Genomic DNA, 19,112 nt, shown 5'->3' with positions numbered 1-19,112 from the left:
CGCGGCCTACCTACTTGTGATTTCTACCAAGTAAATATACACTCTAGCTAAACACTGGTCCCTTCCTTGAATAAAGTTTATTTGGCACGGAGTTCTGCGTGTAGCCAACCGCCTCCCCTTGGGAGCGCTCTGGGTAGGCTATCGGGCTCTGCTTCTTCTAAAACCCTGGAGTGTAAGAGGAAGAACTGTGCTTTGGTTACAGCAGGAAAGCAAGCCGACTTTCTCCTGTAAGGATGGGGTCTTAAGGTTTGACTTTAAAGAAGGAATGCGTTGCAGTTTTGGTTTCTCAGTGCTGCTCAGCCTAGGGCAATGAGGGAGATTTGCATGACATATAGGAATTGAGAGAACACATTGCCTGGAGTTGTTGGAGAGCTGAGGAAATCTAGCTCTTCCAAGGAAGAGTGCAGTGTGTTGCCCTACACACAAAATACACAGTGACTGGGAAACGTTTCCGGGCCTGGATGTTTCTTAGTAGCCCAGTGGAGCCTGCTGGTACTCGGTGCTCTTGCAGGGAATAGGGTGCCCACGAGAGGTCCTCGGTGTCTTGACAAGCTTACTAACCTTAAAAGAAAACAGACCTAAAACAAATGCCACAAGGAAACTGCTTCAAGCTCAGCTTCGGCAGGGCTAGTCAAGGCTTTACCTGGAGGAAAGAACTCACGTCAAGTTTCCTTTATCTCTAGGGCGTCTGAGGAGAGGCTCCCACCCAGGCTATGAAAGCACCCTGTTGATGCAGAGAACACTCGTTCCCTTCCCAGAGCCTTGCCTACAGAGACTAGAGACTGGTCCTAAAACTGTTATTTAGGTAACTTCAAGGCAGCATGCATGGAGCATTCAAAATGGGTAAGCAAGGCTTGTGCCATAAGTTCCCCGTTTCCAGCGAACATGCAGCCTACCTCCTTGTGATTTCTACCAAGTAAATATACACTCTAGCTACACACTGGTCCCTTCCTTGAATAAAGTTTATTTGGCACGTAATTCTGCGTGTAGCCAACCGCCTCCCCCAGGGATCGCTCTGGGTAGGCTATCGGGCTTAGCTTCTTCTAAAACCCTGGAGTGTAAGAGGAAGAACTGTGCTGTGGTTACAGCAGAAACGCAAGCCGACTTTCTACTGTAAGGATGGGGTGTTAAGGTATGACTTTGTAGAAGGAATGTGAAGCAGTTTTGGTTTCTCAGTGCCGGTCAGCCTAGGGCAATGAGGCAGATTTGCATGATATGTAGGACGTGAGAGAACACATTTCCTGGAGCTGTTGGAGAGCTGAGGAAATCTAGCTCTTCCAAGGAAGAGTGTAGTGCGTTGGCCTACACACAAAATACAAAGAGTGAATGGGAAAAGTTTCCGGGCCTGGATGTTTCTTAGTAGCCCAGTGGAGCCTGCCGGTACTGGGTGTTCTTGCAGGGGATAGGGTGCCCAGGCGAGGTCCTCAGGGACTTGAAAAGCTTACTAACCTTAAAAGAAAACAGACCTGAAACTAATGCCTCAAGAACTCCGCTCCAAGCTTCCACTTCGGCAGGGCTATTCTAGGCTTTACCTTGAGGAGAGGACTCACGTCAAGTTTCCTTTTAGCTCTAGAGTGTCTCAGGCGAGGCTCCTACCCAGTCTATGAAAGCACCCTGTTGATGTAGAGAACACTCGTTCCCTTCCCAGAGCCCTGCCTACAGACACTAGAGACCCGTCCTAAAATTGTAATTTAGGTAGCTTCAAGGCAGCTTGAAGGGAGCATTCAAAAGTGGTAAGCAAGGCTTGTGCCATAAGTTCCCCGGTTCCAGCGAACATGCAGCCTACCTCCTTGTGATTTCTACCAAGTAAATATACACTCTAGCTACACACTGGTCCCTTCCTTGAATAAAGTTTATTTGGCACGGAATTCTGCGTGTAGCCAACCGCCTCCCCTTGGGAGCGCTCTGGGTAGGCTATCGGGCTCTGCTTCTTCTAAAACCCTGGAGTGTAAGAGGAAGAACTGTGCTTTGGTTACAGCAGGAAAGCAAGCCGACTTTCTCCTGTAAGGATGGGGTCTTAAGGTTTGACTTTAAAGAAGGAATGCGTTGCAGTTTTGGTTTCTCAGTGCTGCTCAGCCTAGGGCAATGAGGGAGATTTGCATGACATATAGGAATTGAGAGAACACATTGCCTGGAGTTGTTGGAGAGCTGAGGAAATCTAGCTCTTCCAAGGAAGAGTGCAGTGTGTTGCCCTACACACAAAATACACAGTGACTGGGAAACGTTTCCGGGCCTGGATGTTTCTTAGTAGCCCAGTGGAGCCTGCTGGTACTCGGTGCTCTTGCAGGGAATAGGGTGCCCACGAGAGGTCCTCGGTGTCTTGACAAGCTTACTAACCTTAAAAGAAAACAGACCTAAAACAAATGCCACAAGGAAACTGCTTCAAGCTCAGCTTCGGCAGGGCTAGTCAAGGCTTTACCTGGAGGAAAGAACTCACGTCAAGTTTCCTTTATCTCTAGGGCGTCTGAGGAGAGGCTCCCACCCAGGCTATGAAAGCACCCTGTTGATGCAGAGAACACTCGTTCCCTTCCCAGAGCCCTGCCTACAATGACTAAAGACTCGTCCTAAAACTGTTATTTAGGTAACTTCAAGGCAGCATGCATGGAGCATTCAAAATGGGAAAGCAAGGCTTGTGCCATAAGGTCACCGTTTCCAGCGAACACGCGGCCTACCTACTTGTGATTTCTACCAAGTAAATATACACTCTAGCTAAACACTGGTCCCTTCCTTGAATAAAGTTTATTTGGCACGGAGTTCTGCGTGTAGCCAACAGCCTCCCCCAAGGAGCGCTCTAGGTAGGCTATCTGGCTTAGCTTCTTCTAAAACCCTGCAGTGTAAGAGGAAGATCTGTGCTTTGGTTACAGCAGAAACGCAAGCTGACTTTCTCCTGTAAGGATGGGGTCTTAAGGTATGACTTTGTAGAAGGAATGCGAAGCAGTTTTGGTTTCTCAGAGCTGCTCAGCCTAGGGCAATGAGGCAGATTTGCATGATATGTAGGACGTGAGAGAACACATTTCCTGGGGCTGTTGGAGAGCTGAGGAAATCTAGCTCTTCCAAGGAAGAGTGCAGTGTGTTGGCCTACACACAAAATACACAGAGTGACTGGGAAAGGTGTCCGGGCCTGGATGTTTCTTAGTAGCCCAGTGGAGACTGCCGGTACTCGGTGGTCTTCCAGGGAATAAGGTGCCCAGGCGAGGTCCTCGGTGTCCTGAAAAGCTTACTAACCTTAAAAGGAAACAGACCTGAAACTAATGCCTCAAGGACTCCGCTCCATGCTTCCACTTCGGCAGGGCTATTCTAGGCTTTACCTTGAGGAAAGGACTCACGTCAAGTTTCCTTTTAGCTGTAGAGCGTCTGAGGAGAGGCTCCCACCCAGGCTATGAAAGCACCCTGTTGATGTAGAGAACACTCGTTCCCTTCCCAGAGCCTTGCCTACAGAGACTAGAGACCCGTCCTAAAATTGTTATTTAGGCAGCTTCAAGGCAGCTTGAATGGAGCATTCAAAATGGGTAAGCAAGGCTTGTGCCATAAGTTCCCCGTTTCCAGCGAACATGCAGCCTACCTCCTTGTGATTTCTACCAAGTAAATATACACTCTAGCTACACACTGGTCCCTTCCTTGAATAAAGTTTATTTGGCACGTAATTCTGCGTGTAGCCAACCGCCTCCCCCAGGGATCGCTCTGGGTAGGCTATCGGGCTTAGCTTCTTCTAAAACCCTGGAGTGTAAGAGGAAGAACTGTGCTGTGGTTACAGCAGAAACGCAAGCCGACTTTCTACTGTAAGGATGGGGTGTTAAGGTATGACTTTGTAGAAGGAATGTGAAGCAGTTTTGGTTTCTCAGTGCCGGTCAGCCTAGGGCAATGAGGCAGATTTGCATGATATGTAGGACGTGAGAGAACACATTTCCTGGAGCTGTTGGAGAGCTGAGGAAATCTAGCTCTTCCAAGGAAGAGTGTAGTGCGTTGGCCAACACACAAAATACAAAGAGTGAATGGGAAAAGTTTCCGGGCCTGGATGTTTCTTAGTATCCCAGTGGAGCCTGCCGGTACTGGGTGTTCTTGCAGGGGATAGGGTGCCCAGGCGAGGTCTTCAGGGCCTTGAAAAGCTTACTAACCTTAAAAGAAAACAGACCTGAAACTAATGCCTCAAGAACTCCGCTCCAAGCTTCCACTTCGGCAGGGCTATTCTAGGCTTTACCTTGAGGAGAGGACTCACGTCAAGTTTCCTTTTAGCTCTAGAGTGTCTCAGGCGAGGCTCCTACCCAGTCTATGAAAGCACCCTGTTGATGTAGAGAACACTCGTTCCCTTCCCAGAGCCCTGCCTACAGACACTAGAGACCCGTCCTAACATTGTAATTTAGGTAGCTTCAAGGCAGCTTGAAGGGAGCATTCAAAAGTGGTAAGCAAGGCTTGTGCCATAAGTTCCCCGGTTCCAGCGAACATGCAGCCTACCTCCTTGTGATTTCTACCAAGTAAATATACACTCTAGCTACACACTGGTCCCTTCCTTGAATAAAGTTTATTTGGCACGGAATTCTGCGTGTAGCCAACCGCCTCCCCTTGGGAGCGCTCTGGGTAGGCTATCGGGCTCTGCTTCTTCTAAAACCCTGGAGTGTAAGAGGAAGAACTGTGCTTTGGTTACAGCAGGAAAGCAAGCCGACTTTCTCCTGTAAGGATGGGGTCTTAAGGTTTGACTTTAAAGAAGGAATGCGTTGCAGTTTTGGTTTCTCAGTGCTGCTCAGCCTAGGGCAATGAGGGAGATTTGCATGACATATAGGAATTGAGAGAACACATTGCCTGGAGTTGTTGGAGAGCTGAGGAAATCTAGCTCTTCCAAGGAAGAGTGCAGTGTGTTGCCCTACACACAAAATACACAGTGACTGGGAAACGTTTCCGGGCCTGGATGTTTCTTAGTAGCCCAGTGGAGCCTGCTGGTACTCGGTGCTCTTGCAGGGAATAGGGTGCCCACGAGAGGTCCTCGGTGTCTTGACAAGCTTACTAACCTTAAAAGAAAACAGACCTAAAACAAATGCCACAAGGAAACTGCTTCAAGCTCAGCTTCGGCAGGGCTAGTCAAGGCTTTACCTGGAGGAAAGAACTCACGTCAAGTTTCCTTTATCTCTAGGGCGTCTGAGGAGAGGCTCCCACCCAGGCTATGAAAGCACCCTGTTGATGCAGAGAACACTCGTTCCCTTCCCAGAGCCCTGCCTACAATGACTAAAGACTCGTCCTAAAACTGTTATTTAGGTAACTTCAAGGCAGCATGCATGGAGCATTCAAAATGGGAAAGCAAGGCTTGTGCCATAAGGTCACCGTTTCCAGCGAACACGCGGCCTACCTACTTGTGATTTCTACCAAGTAAATATACACTCTAGCTAAACACTGGTCCCTTCCTTGAATAAAGTTTATTTGGCACGGAGTTCTGCGTGTAGCCAACAGCCTCCCCCAAGGAGCGCTCTAGGTAGGCTATCTGGCTTAGCTTCTTCTAAAACCCTGCAGTGTAAGAGGAAGATCTGTGCTTTGGTTACAGCAGAAACGCAAGCTGACTTTCTCCTGTAAGGATGGGGTCTTAAGGTATGACTTTGTAGAAGGAATGCGAAGCAGTTTTGGTTTCTCAGAGCTGCTCAGCCTAGGGCAATGAGGCAGATTTGCATGATATGTAGGACGTGAGAGAACACATTTCCTGGGGCTGTTGGAGAGCTGAGGAAATCTAGCTCTTCCAAGGAAGAGTGCAGTGTGTTGGCCTACACACAAAATACACAGAGTGACTGGGAAAGGTGTCCGGGCCTGGATGTTTCTTAGTAGCCCAGTGGAGACTGCCGGTACTCGGTGGTCTTCCAGGGAATAAGGTGCCCAGGCGAGGTCCTCGGTGTCCTGAAAAGCTTACTAACCTTAAAAGGAAACAGACCTGAAACTAATGCCTCAAGGACTCCGCTCCAAGCTTCCACTTCGGCAGGGCTATTCTAGGCTTTACCTTGAGGAAAGGACTCACGTCAAGTTTCCTTTTAGCTGTAGAGCGTCTGAGGAGAGGCTCCCACCCAGGCTATGAAAGCACCCTGTTGATGTAGAGAACACTCGTTCCCTTCCCAGAGCCTTGCCTACAGAGACTAGAGACCCGTCCTAAAATTGTTATTTAGGCAGCTTCAAGGCAGCTTGAATGGAACATTCAAAATGGGTAAGCAAGGCTTGTGCCATAAGTTCCCCGTTTCCAGCGAACATGCAGCCTACCTCCTTGTGATTTCTACCAAGTAAATATACACTCTAGCTACACACTGGTCCCTTCCTTGAATAAAGTTTATTTGGCACGTAATTCTGCGTGTAGCCAACCGCCTCCCCCAGGGATCGCTCTGGGTAGGCTATCGGGCTTAGCTTCTTCTAAAACCCTGGAGTGTAAGAGGAAGAACTGTGCTGTGGTTACAGCAGAAACGCAAGCCGACTTTCTACTGTAAGGATGGGGTGTTAAGGTATGACTTTGTAGAAGGAATGTGAAGCAGTTTTGGTTTCTCAGTGCCGGTCAGCCTAGGGCAATGAGGCAGATTTGCATGATATGTAGGACGTGAGAGAACACATTTCCTGGAGCTGTTGGAGAGCTGAGGAAATCTAGCTCTTCCAAGGAAGAGTGTAGTGCGTTGGCCAACACACAAAATACAAAGAGTGAATGGGAAAAGTTTCCGGGCCTGGATGTTTCTTAGTAGCCCAGTGGAGCCTGCCGGTACTGGGTGTTCTTGCAGGGAATAGGGTGCCCAGGCGAGGTCCTCAGGGCCTTGAAAAGCTTACTAACCTTAAAAGAAAACAGACCTGAAACTAATGCCTCAAGAACTCCGCTCCAAGCTTCCACTTCGGCAGGGCTTTTCTAGGCTTTACCTTGAGGAGAGGACTCACGTCAAGTTTCCTTTTAGCTCTAGAGTGTCTCAGGCGAGGCTCCTACCCAGTCTATGAAAGCACCCTGTTGATGTAGAGAACACTCGTTCCCTTCCCAGAGCCCTGCCTACAGACACTAGAGACCCGTCCTAAAATTGTAATTTAGGTAGCTTCAAGGCAGCTTGAAGGGAGCATTCAAAGTGGTAAGCAAGGCTTGTGCCATAAGTTCCCCGGTTCCAGCGAACATGCAGCCTACCTCCTTGTGATTTCTACCAAGTAAATATACACTCTAGCTACACACTGGTCCCTTCCTTGAATAAAGTTTATTTGGCACGGAATTCTGCGTGTAGCCAACCGCCTCCCCTTGGGAGCGCTCTGGGTAGGCTATCGGGCTCTGCTTCTTCTAAAACCCTGGAGTGTAAGAGGAAGAACTGTGCTTTGGTTACAGCAGGAAAGCAAGCCGACTTTCTCCTGTAAGGATGGGGTCTTAAGGTTTGACTTTAAAGAAGGAATGCGTTGCAGTTTTGGTTTCTCAGTGCTGCTCAGCCTAGGGCAATGAGGGAGATTTGCATGACATATAGGAATTGAGAGAACACATTGCCTGGAGTTGTTGGAGAGCTGAGGAAATCTAGCTCTTCCAAGGAAGAGTGCAGTGTGTTGCCCTACACACAAAATACACAGTGACTGGGAAACGTTTCCGGGCCTGGATGTTTCTTAGTAGCCCAGTGGAGCCTGCTGGTACTCGGTGCTCTTGCAGGGAATAGGGTGCCCACGAGAGGTCCTCGGTGTCTTGACAAGCTTACTAACCTTAAAAGAAAACAGACCTAAAACAAATGCCACAAGGAAACTGCTTCAAGCTCAGCTTCGGCAGGGCTAGTCAAGGCTTTACCTGGAGGAAAGAACTCACTTCAAGTTTCCTTTATCTCTAGGGCGTCTGAGGAGAGGCTCCCACCCAGGCTATGAAAGCACCCTGTTGATGCAGAGAACACTCGTTCCCTTCCCAGAGGCCTGCCTACAATGACTAAAGACTGGTCCTAAAACTGTTATTTAGGTAACTTCAAGGCAGCATGCATGGAGCATTCAAAATGGGAAAGCAAGGCTTGTGCCATAAGGTCACCGTTTCCAGCGAACACGCGGCCTACCTACTTGTGATTTCTACCAAGTAAATATACACTCTAGCTAAACACTGGTCCCTTCCTTGAATAAAGTTTATTTGGCACGGAGTTCTGCGTGTAGCCAACAGCCTCCCCCAAGGAGCGCTCTAGGTAGGCTATCTGGCTTAGCTTCTTCTAAAACCCTGCAGTGTAAGAGGAAGATCTGTGCTTTGGTTACAGCAGAAACGCAAGCTGACTTTCTCCTGTAAGGATGGGGTCTTAAGGTATGACTTTGTAGAAGGAATGCGAAGCAGTTTTGGTTTCTCAGAGCTGCTCAGCCTAGGGCAATGAGGCAGATTTGCATGATATGTAGGACGTGAGAGAACACATTTCCTGGGGCTGTTGGAGAGCTGAGGAAATCTAGCTCTTCCAAGGAAGAGTGCAGTGTGTTGGCCTACACACAAAATACACAGAGTGACTGGGAAAGGTGTCCGGGCCTGGATGTTTCTTAGTAGCCCAGTGGAGACTGCCGGTACTCGGTGGTCTTCCAGGGAATAAGGTGCCCAGGCGAGGTCCTCGGTGTCCTGAAAAGCTTACTAACCTTAAAAGGAAACAGACCTGAAACTAATGCCTCAAGGACTCCGCTCCAAGCTTCCACTTCGGCAGGGCTATTCTAGGCTTTACCTTGAGGAAAGGACTCACGTCAAGTTTCCTTTTAGCTGTAGAGCGTCTGAGGAGAGGCTCCCACCCAGGCTATGAAAGCACCCTGTTGATGTAGAGAACACTCGTTCCCTTCCCAGAGCCTTGCCTACAGAGACTAGAGACCCGTCCTAAAATTGTTATTTAGGCAGCTTCAAGGCAGCTTGAATGGAGCATTCAAAATGGGTAAGCAAGGCTTGTGCCATAAGTTCCCCGTTTCCAGCGAACATGCAGCCTACCTCCTTGTGATTTCTACCAAGTAAATATACACTCTAGCTACACACTGGTCCCTTCCTTGAATAAAGTTTATTTGGCACGTAATTCTGCGTGTAGCCAACCGCCTCCCCCAGGGATCGCTCTGGGTAGGCTATCGGGCTTAGCTTCTTCTAAAACCCTGGAGTGTAAGAGGAAGAACTGTGCTGTGGTTACAGCAGAAACGCAAGCCGACTTTCTACTGTAAGGATGGGGTGTTAAGGTATGACTTTGTAGAAGGAATGTGAAGCAGTTTTGGTTTCTCAGTGCCGGTCAGCCTAGGGCAATGAGGCAGATTTGCATGATATGTAGGACGTGAGAGAACACATTTCCTGGAGCTGTTGGAGAGCTGAGGAAATCTAGCTCTTCCAAGGAAGAGTGTAGTGCGTTGGCCAACACACAAAATACAAAGAGTGAATGGGAAAAGTTTCCGGGCCTGGATGTTTCTTAGTAGCCCAGTGGAGCCTGCCGGTACTGGGTGTTCTTGCAGGGAATAGGGTGCCCAGGCGAGGTCCTCAGGGCCTTGAAAAGCTTACTAACCTTAAAAGAAAACAGACCTGAAACTAATGCCTCAAGAACTCCGCTCCAAGCTTCCACTTCGGCAGGGCTTTTCTAGGCTTTACCTTGAGGAGAGGACTCACGTCAAGTTTCCTTTTAGCTCTAGAGTGTCTCAGGCGAGGCTCCTACCCAGTCTATGAAAGCACCCTGTTGATGTAGAGAACACTCGTTCCCTTCCCAGAGCCCTGCCTACAGACACTAGAGACCCGTCCTAACATTGTAATTTAGGTAGCTTCAAGGCAGCTTGAAGGGAGCATTCAAAAGTGGTAAGCAAGGCTTGTGCCATAAGTTCCCCGGTTCCAGCGAACATGCAGCCTACCTCCTTGTGATTTCTACCAAGTAAATATACACTCTAGCTACACACTGGTCCCTTCCTTGAATAAAGTTTATTTGGCACGGAATTCTGCGTGTAGCCAACCGCCTCCCCTTGGGAGCGCTCTGGGTAGGCTATCGGGCTCTGCTTCTTCTAAAACCCTGGAGTGTAAGAGGAAGAACTGTGCTTTGGTTACAGCAGGAAAGCAAGCCGACTTTCTCCTGTAAGGATGGGGTCTTAAGGTTTGACTTTAAAGAAGGAATGCGTTGCAGTTTTGGTTTCTCAGTGCTGCTCAGCCTAGGGCAATGAGGGAGATTTGCATGACATATAGGAATTGAGAGAACACATTGCCTGGAGTTGTTGGAGAGCTGAGGAAATCTAGCTCTTCCAAGGAAGAGTGCAGTGTGTTGCCCTACACACAAAATACACAGTGACTGGGAAACGTTTCCGGGCCTGGATGTTTCTTAGTAGCCCAGTGGAGCCTGCTGGTACTCGGTGCTCTTGCAGGGAATAGGGTGCCCACGAGAGGTCCTCGGTGTCTTGACAAGCTTACTAACCTTAAAAGAAAACAGACCTAAAACAAATGCCACAAGGAAACTGCTTCAAGCTCAGCTTCGGCAGGGCTAGTCAAGGCTTTACCTGGAGGAAAGAACTCACGTCAAGTTTCCTTTATCTCTAGGGCGTCTGAGGAGAGGCTCCCACCCAGGCTATGAAAGCACCCTGTTGATGCAGAGAACACTCGTTCCCTTCCCAGAGCCCTGCCTACAATGACTAAAGACTCGTCCTAAAACTGTTATTTAGGTAACTTCAAGGCAGCATGCATGGAGCATTCAAAATGGGAAAGCAAGGCTTGTGCCATAAGGTCACCGTTTCCAGCGAACACGCGGCCTACCTACTTGTGATTTCTACCAAGTAAATATACACTCTAGCTAAACACTGGTCCCTTCCTTGAATAAAGTTTATTTGGCACGGAGTTCTGCGTGTAGCCAACAGCCTCCCCCAAGGAGCGCTCTAGGTAGGCTATCTGGCTTAGCTTCTTCTAAAACCCTGCAGTGTAAGAGGAAGATCTGTGCTTTGGTTACAGCAGAAACGCAAGCTGACTTTCTCCTGTAAGGATGGGGTCTTAAGGTATGACTTTGTAGAAGGAATGCGAAGCAGTTTTGGTTTCTCAGAGCTGCTCAGCCTAGGGCAATGAGGCAGATTTGCATGATATGTAGGACGTGAGAGAACACATTTCCTGGGGCTGTTGGAGAGCTGAGGAAATCTAGCTCTTCCAAGGAAGAGTGCAGTGTGTTGGCCTACACACAAAATACACAGAGTGACTGGGAAAGGTGTCCGGGCCTGGATGTTTCTTAGTAGCCCAGTGGAGACTGCCGGTACTCGGTGGTCTTCCAGGGAATAAGGTGCCCAGGCGAGGTCCTCGGTGTCCTGAAAAGCTTACTAACCTTAAAAGGAAACAGACCTGAAACTAATGCCTCAAGGACTCCGCTCCAAGCTTCCACTTCGGCAGGGCTATTCTAGGCTTTACCTTGAGGAAAGGACTCACGTCAAGTTTCCTTTTAGCTGTAGAGCGTCTGAGGAGAGGCTCCCACCCAGGCTATGAAAGCACCCTGTTGATGTAGAGAACACTCGTTCCCTTCCCAGAGCCTTGCCTACAGAGACTAGAGACCCGTCCTAAAATTGTTATTTAGGCAGCTTCAAGGCAGCTTGAATGGAACATTCAAAATGGGTAAGCAAGGCTTGTGCCATAAGTTCCCCGTTTCCAGCGAACATGCAGCCTACCTCCTTGTGATTTCTACCAAGTAAATATACACTCTAGCTACACACTGGTCCCTTCCTTGAATAAAGTTTATTTGGCACGTAATTCTGCGTGTAGCCAACCGCCTCCCCCAGGGATCGCTCTGGGTAGGCTATCGGGCTTAGCTTCTTCTAAAACCCTGGAGTGTAAGAGGAAGAACTGTGCTGTGGTTACAGCAGAAACGCAAGCCGACTTTCTACTGTAAGGATGGGGTGTTAAGGTATGACTTTGTAGAAGGAATGTGAAGCAGTTTTGGTTTCTCAGTGCCGGTCAGCCTAGGGCAATGAGGCAGATTTGCATGATATGTAGGACGTGAGAGAACACATTTCCTGGAGCTGTTGGAGAGCTGAGGAAATCTAGCTCTTCCAAGGAAGAGTGTAGTGCGTTGGCCAACACACAAAATACAAAGAGTGAATGGGAAAAGTTTCCGGGCCTGGATGTTTCTTAGTAGCCCAGTGGAGCCTGCCGGTACTGGGTGTTCTTGCAGGGAATAGGGTGCCCAGGCGAGGTCCTCAGGGCCTTGAAAAGCTTACTAACCTTAAAAGAAAACAGACCTGAAACTAATGCCTCAAGAACTCCGCTCCAAGCTTCCACTTCGGCAGGGCTTTTCTAGGCTTTACCTTGAGGAGAGGACTCACGTCAAGTTTCCTTTTAGCTCTAGAGTGTCTCAGGCGAGGCTCCTACCCAGTCTATGAAAGCACCCTGTTGATGTAGAGAACACTCGTTCCCTTCCCAGAGCCCTGCCTACAGACACTAGAGACCCGTCCTAACATTGTAATTTAGGTAGCTTCAAGGCAGCTTGAAGGGAGCATTCAAAGTGGTAAGCAAGGCTTGTGCCATAAGTTCCCCGGTTCCAGCGAACATGCAGCCTACCTCCTTGTGATTTCTACCAAGTAAATATACACTCTAGCTACACACTGGTCCCTTCCTTGAATAAAGTTTATTTGGCACGGAATTCTGCGTGTAGCCAACCGCCTCCCCTTGGGAGCGCTCTGGGTAGGCTATCGGGCTCTGCTTCTTCTAAAACCCTGGAGTGTAAGAGGAAGAACTGTGCTTTGGTTACAGCAGGAAAGCAAGCCGACTTTCTCCTGTAAGGATGGGGTCTTAAGGTTTGACTTTAAAGAAGGAATGCGTTGCAGTTTTGGTTTCTCAGTGCTGCTCAGCCTAGGGCAATGAGGGAGATTTGCATGACATATAGGAATTGAGAGAACACATTGCCTGGAGTTGTTGGAGAGCTGAGGAAATCTAGCTCTTCCAAGGAAGAGTGCAGTGTGTTGCCCTACACACAAAATACACAGTGACTGGGAAACGTTTCCGGGCCTGGATGTTTCTTAGTAGCCCAGTGGAGCCTGCTGGTACTCGGTGCTCTTGCAGGGAATAGGGTGCCCACGAGAGGTCCTCGGTGTCTTGACAAGCTTACTAACCTTAAAAGAAAACAGACCTAAAACAAATGCCACAAGGAAACTGCTTCAAGCTCAGCTTCGGCAGGGCTAGTCAAGGCTTTACCTGGAGGAAAGAACTCACTTCAAGTTTCCTTTATCTCTAGGGCGTCTGAGGAGAGGCTCCCACCCAGGCTATGAAAGCACCCTGTTGATGCAGAGAACACTCGTTCCCTTCCCAGAGGCCTGCCTACAATGACTAAAGACTGGTCCTAAAACTGTTATTTAGGTAACTTCAAGGCAGCATGCATGGAGCATTCAAATGGGAAAGCAAGGCTTGTGCCATAAGGTCACCGTTTCCAGCGAACACGCGGCCTACCTACTTGTGATTTCTACCAAGTAAATATACACTCTAGCTAAACACTGGTCCCTTCCTTGAATAAAGTTTATTTGGCAAGGAGTTCTGCGTGTAGCCAACAGCCTCCCCCAAGGAGCGCTCTAGGTAGGCTATCTGGCTTAGCTTCTTCTAAAACCCTGCAGTGTAAGAGGAAGATCTGTGCTTTGGTTACAGCAGAAACGCAAGCTGACTTTCTCCTGTAAGGATGGGGTCTTAAGGTATGACTTTGTAGAAGGAATGCGAAGCAGTTTTGGTTTCTCAGAGCTGCTCAGCCTAGGGCAATGAGGCAGATTTGCATGATATGTAGGACGTGAGAGAACACATTTCCTGGGGCTGTTGGAGAGCTGAGGAAATCTAGCTCTTCCAAGGAAGAGTGCAGTGTGTTGGCCTACACACAAAATACACAGAGTGACTGGGAAAGGTGTCCGGGCCTGGATGTTTCTTAGTAGCCCAGTGGAGACTGCCGGTACTCGGTGGTCTTCCAGGGAATAAGGTGCCCAGGCGAGGTCCTCGGTGTCCTGAAAAGCTTACTAACCTTAAAAGGAAACAGACCTGAAACTAATGCCTCAAGGACTCCGCTCCAAGCTTCCACTTCGGCAGGGCTATTCTAGGCTTTACCTTGAGGAAAGGACTCACGTCAAGTTTCCTTTTAGCTGTAGAGCGTCTGAGGAGAGGCTCCCACCCAGGCTATGAAAGCACCCTGTTGATGTAGAGAACACTCGTTCCCTTCCCAGAGCCTTGCCTACAGAGACTAGAGACCCGTCCTAAAATTGTTATTTAGGCAGCTTCAAGGCAGCTTGAATGGAGCATTCAAAATGGGTAAGCAAGGCTTGTGCCATAAGTTCCCCGTTTCCAGCGAACATGCAGCCTACCTCCTTGTGATTTCTACCAAGTAAATATACACTCTAGCTACACACTGGTCCCTTCCTTGAATAAAGTTTATTTGGCACGTAATTCTGCGTGTAGCCAACCGCCTCCCCCAGGGATCGCTCTGGGTAGGCTATCGGGCTTAGCTTCTTCTAAAACCCTGGAGTGTAAGAGGAAGAACTGTGCTGTGGTTACAGCAGAAACGCAAGCCGACTTTCTACTGTAAGGATGGGGTGTTAAGGTATGACTTTGTAGAAGGAATGTGAAGCAGTTTTGGTTTCTCAGTGCCGGTCAGCCTAGGGCAATGAGGCAGATTTGCATGATATGTAGGACGTGAGAGAACACATTTCCTGGAGCTGTTGGAGAGCTGAGGAAATCTAGCTCTTCCAAGGAAGAGTGTAGTGCGTTGGCCAACACACAAAATACAAAGAGTGAATGGGAAAAGTTTCCGGGCCTGGATGTTTCTTAGTAGCCCAGTGGAGCCTGCCGGTACTGGGTGTTCTTGCAGGGAATAGGGTGCCCAGGCGAGGTCCTCAGGGCCTTGAAAAGCTTACTAACCTTAAAAGAAAACAGACCTGAAACTAATGCCTCAAGAACTCCGCTCCAAGCTTCCACTTCGGCAGGGCTTTTCTAGGCTTTACCTTGAGGAGAGGACTCACGTCAAGTTTCCTTTTAGCTCTAGAGTGTCTCAGGCGAGGCTCCTACCCAGTCTATGAAAGCACCCTGTTGATGTAGAGAACACTCGTTCCCTTCCCAGAGCCCTGCCTACAGACACTAGAGACCCGTCCTAAAATTGTAATTTAGGTAGCTTCAAGGCAGCTTGAAGGGAGCATTCAAAAGTGGTAAGCAAGGCTTGTGCCATAAGTTCCCCGGTTCCAGCGAACATGCAGCCTACCTCCTTGTGATTTCTACCAAGTAAATATACACTCTAGCTACACACTGGTCCCTTCCTTGAATAAAGTTTATTTGGCACGGAATTCTGCGTGTAGCCAACCGCCTCCCCTTGGGAGCGCTCTGGGTAGGCTATCGGGCTCTGCTTCTTCTAAAACCCTGGAGTGTAAGAGGAAGAACTGTGCTTTGGTTACAGCAGGAAAGCAAGCCGACTTTCTCCTGTAAGGATGGGGTCTTAAGGTTTGACTTTAAAGAAGGAATGCGTTGCAGTTTTGGTTTCTCAGTGCTGCTCAGCCTAGGGCAATGAGGGAGATTTGCATGACATATAGGAATTGAGAGAACACATTGCCTGGAGTTGTTGGAGAGCTGAGGAAATCTAGCTCTTCCAAGGAAGAGTGCAGTGTGTTGCCCTACACACAAAATACACAGTGACTGGGAAACGTTTCCGGGCCTGGATGTTTCTTAGTAGCCCAGTGGAGCCTGCTGGTACTCGGTGCTCTTGCAGGGAATAGGGTGCCCACGAGAGGTCCTCGGTGTCTTGACAAGCTTACTAACCTTAAAAGAAAACAGACCTAAAACAAATGCCACAAGGAAACTGCTTCAAGCTCAGCTTCGGCAGGGCTAGTCAAGGCTTTACCTGGAGGAAAGAACTCACGTCAAGTTTCCTTTATCTCTAGGGCGTCTGAGGAGAGGCTCCCACCCAGGCTATGAAAGCACCCTGTTGATGCAGAGAACACTCGTTCCCTTCCCAGAGCCCTGCCTACAATGACTAAAGACTCGTCCTAAAACTGTTATTTAGGTAACTTCAAGGCAGCATGCATGGAGCATTCAAAATGGGAAAGCAAGGCTTGTGCCATAAGGTCACCGTTTCCAGCGAACACGCGGCCTACCTACTTGTGATTTCTACCAAGTAAATATACACTCTAGCTAAACACTGGTCCCTTCCTTGAATAAAGTTTATTTGGCACGGAGTTCTGCGTGTAGCCAACAGCCTCCCCCAAGGAGCGCTCTAGGTAGGCTATCTGGCTTAGCTTCTTCTAAAACCCTGCAGTGTAAGAGGAAGATCTGTGCTTTGGTTACAGCAGAAACGCAAGCTGACTTTCTCCTGTAAGGATGGGGTCTTAAGGTATGACTTTGTAGAAGGAATGCGAAGCAGTTTTGGTTTCTCAGAGCTGCTCAGCCTAGGGCAATGAGGCAGATTTGCATGATATGTAGGACGTGAGAGAACACATTTCCTGGGGCTGTTGGAGAACTGAGGAAATCTAGCTCTTCCAAGGAAGAGTGCAGTGTGTTGGCCTACACACAAAATACACAGAGTGACTGGGAAAGGTGTCCGGGCCTGGATGTTTCTTAGTAGCCCAGTGGAGACTGCCGGTACTCGGTGGTCTTCCAGGGAATAAGGTGCCCAGGCGAGGTCCTCGGTGTCCTGAAAAGCTTACTAACCTTAAAAGGAAACAGACCTGAAACTAATGCCTCAAGGACTCCGCTCCATGCTTCCACTTCGGCAGGGCTATTCTAGGCTTTACCTTGAGGAAAGGACTCACGTCAAGTTTCCTTTTAGCTGTAGAGCGTCTGAGGAGAGGCTCCCACCCAGGCTATGAAAGCACCCTGTTGATGTAGAGAACACTCGTTCCCTTCCCAGAGCCTTGCCTACAGAGACTAGAGACCCGTCCTAAAATTGTTATTTAGGCAGCTTCAAGGCAGCTTGAATGGAGCATTCAAAATGGGTAAGCAAGGCTTGTGCCATAAGTTCCCCGTTTCCAGCGAACATGCAGCCTACCTCCTTGTGATTTCTACCAAGTAAATATACACTCTAGCTACACACCGGTCCCTTCCTTGAATAAAGTTTATTTGGCACGTAATTCTGCGTGTAGCCAACCGCCTCCCCCAGGGATCGCTCTGGGTAGGCTATCGGGCTTAGCTTCTTCTAAAACCCTGGAGTGTAAGAGGAAGAACTGTGCTGTGGTTACAGCAGAAACGCAAGCCGACTTTCTACTGTAAGGATGGGGTGTTAAGGTATGACTTTGTAGAAGGAATGTGAAGCAGTTTTGGTTTCTCAGTGCCGGTCAGCCTAGGGCAATGAGGCAGATTTGCATGATATGTAGGACGTGAGAGAACACATTTCCTGGAGCTGTTGGAGAGCTGAGGAAATCTAGCTCTTCCAAGGAAGAGTGTAGTGCGTTGGCCAACACACAAAATACAAAGAGTGAATGGGAAAAGTTTCCGGGCCTGGATGTTTCTTAGTATCCCAGTGGAGCCTGCCGGTACTGGGTGTTCTTGCAGGGGATAGGGTGCCCAGGCGAGGTCTTCAGGGCCTTGAAAAGCTTACTAACCTTAAAAGAAAACAGACCTGAAACTAATGCCTCAAGAACTCCGCTCCAAGCTTCCACTTCGGCAGGGCTATTCTAGGCTTTACCTTGAGGAGAGGACTCACGTCAAGTTTCCTTTTAGCTCTAGAGTGTCTCAGGCGAGGCTCCTACCCAGTCTATGAAAGCACCCTGTTGATGTAGAGAACACTCGTTCCCTTCCCAGAGCCCTGCCTACAGACACTAGAGACCCGTCCTAACATTGTAATTTAGGTAGCTTCAAGGCAGCTTGAAGGGAGCATTCAAAAGTGGTAAGCAAGGCTTGTGCCATAAGTTCCCCGGTTCCAGCGAACATGCAGCCTACCTCCTTGTGATTTCTACCAAGTAAATATACACTCTAGCTACACACTGGTCCCTTCCTTGAATAAAGTTTATTTGGCACGGAATTCTGCGTGTAGCCAACCGCCTCCCCTTGGGAGCGCTCTGGGTAGGCTATCGGGCTCTGCTTCTTCTAAAACCCTGGAGTGTAAGAGGAAGAACTGTGCTTTGGTTACAGCAGGAAAGCAAGCCGACTTTCTCCTGTAAGGATGGGGTCTTAAGGTTTGACTTTAAAGAAGGAATGCGTTGCAGTTTTGGTTTCTCAGTGCTGCTCAGCCTAGGGCAATGAGGGAGATTTGCATGACATATAGGAATTGAGAGAACACATTGCCTGGAGTTGTTGGAGAGCTGAGGAAATCTAGCTCTTCCAAGGAAGAGTGCAGTGTGTTGCCCTACACACAAAATACACAGTGACTGGGAAACGTTTCCGGGCCTGGATGTTTCTTAGTAGCCCAGTGGAGCCTGCTGGTACTCGGTGCTCTTGCAGGGAATAGGGTGCCCACGAGAGGTCCTCGGTGTCTTGACAAGCTTACTAACCTTAAAAGAAAACAGACCTAAAACAAATGCCACAAGGAAACTGCTTCAAGCTCAGCTTCGGCAGGGCTAGTCAAGGCTTTACCTGGAGGAAAGAACTCACGTCAAGTTTCCTTTATCTCTAGGGCGTCTGAGGAGAGGCTCCCACCCAGGCTATGAAAGCACCCTGTTGATGCAGAGAACACTCGTTCCCTTCCCAGAGCCCTGCCTACAATGACTAAAGACTCGTCCTAAAACTGTTATTTAGGTAACTTCAAGGCAGCATGCATGGAGCATTCAAAATGGGAAAGCAAGGCTTGTGCCATAAGGTCACCGTTTCCAGCGAACACGCGGCCTACCTACTTGTGATTTCTACCAAGTAAATATACACTCTAGCTAAACACTGGTCCCTTCCTTGAATAAAGTTTATTTGGCACGGAGTTCTGCGTGTAGCCAACAGCCTCCCCCAAGGAGCGCTCTAGGTAGGCTATCTGGCTTAGCTTCTTCTAAAACCCTGCAGTGTAAGAGGAAGATCTGTGCTTTGGTTACAGCAGAAACGCAAGCTGACTTTCTCCTGTAAGGATGGGGTCTTAAGGTATGACTTTGTAGAAGGAATGCGAAGCAGTTTTGGTTTCTCAGAGCTGCTCAGCCTAGGGCAATGAGGCAGATTTGCATGATATGTAGGACGTGAGAGAACACATTTCCTGGGGCTGTTGGAGAGCTGAGGAAATCTAGCTCTTCCAAGGAAGAGTGCAGTGTGTTGGCCTACACACAAAATACACAGAGTGACTGGGAAAGGTGTCCGG

The sequence above is a fragment of the Balaenoptera physalus genome (genome assembly GCF_965194825.1).
Source record: "Balaenoptera physalus genome assembly, chromosome: 17".
NCBI classification, from domain to species: domain Eukaryota; kingdom Metazoa; phylum Chordata; class Mammalia; order Artiodactyla; family Balaenopteridae; genus Balaenoptera; species Balaenoptera physalus.
Note: the sequence above shows the minus strand (reverse complement) of the source record.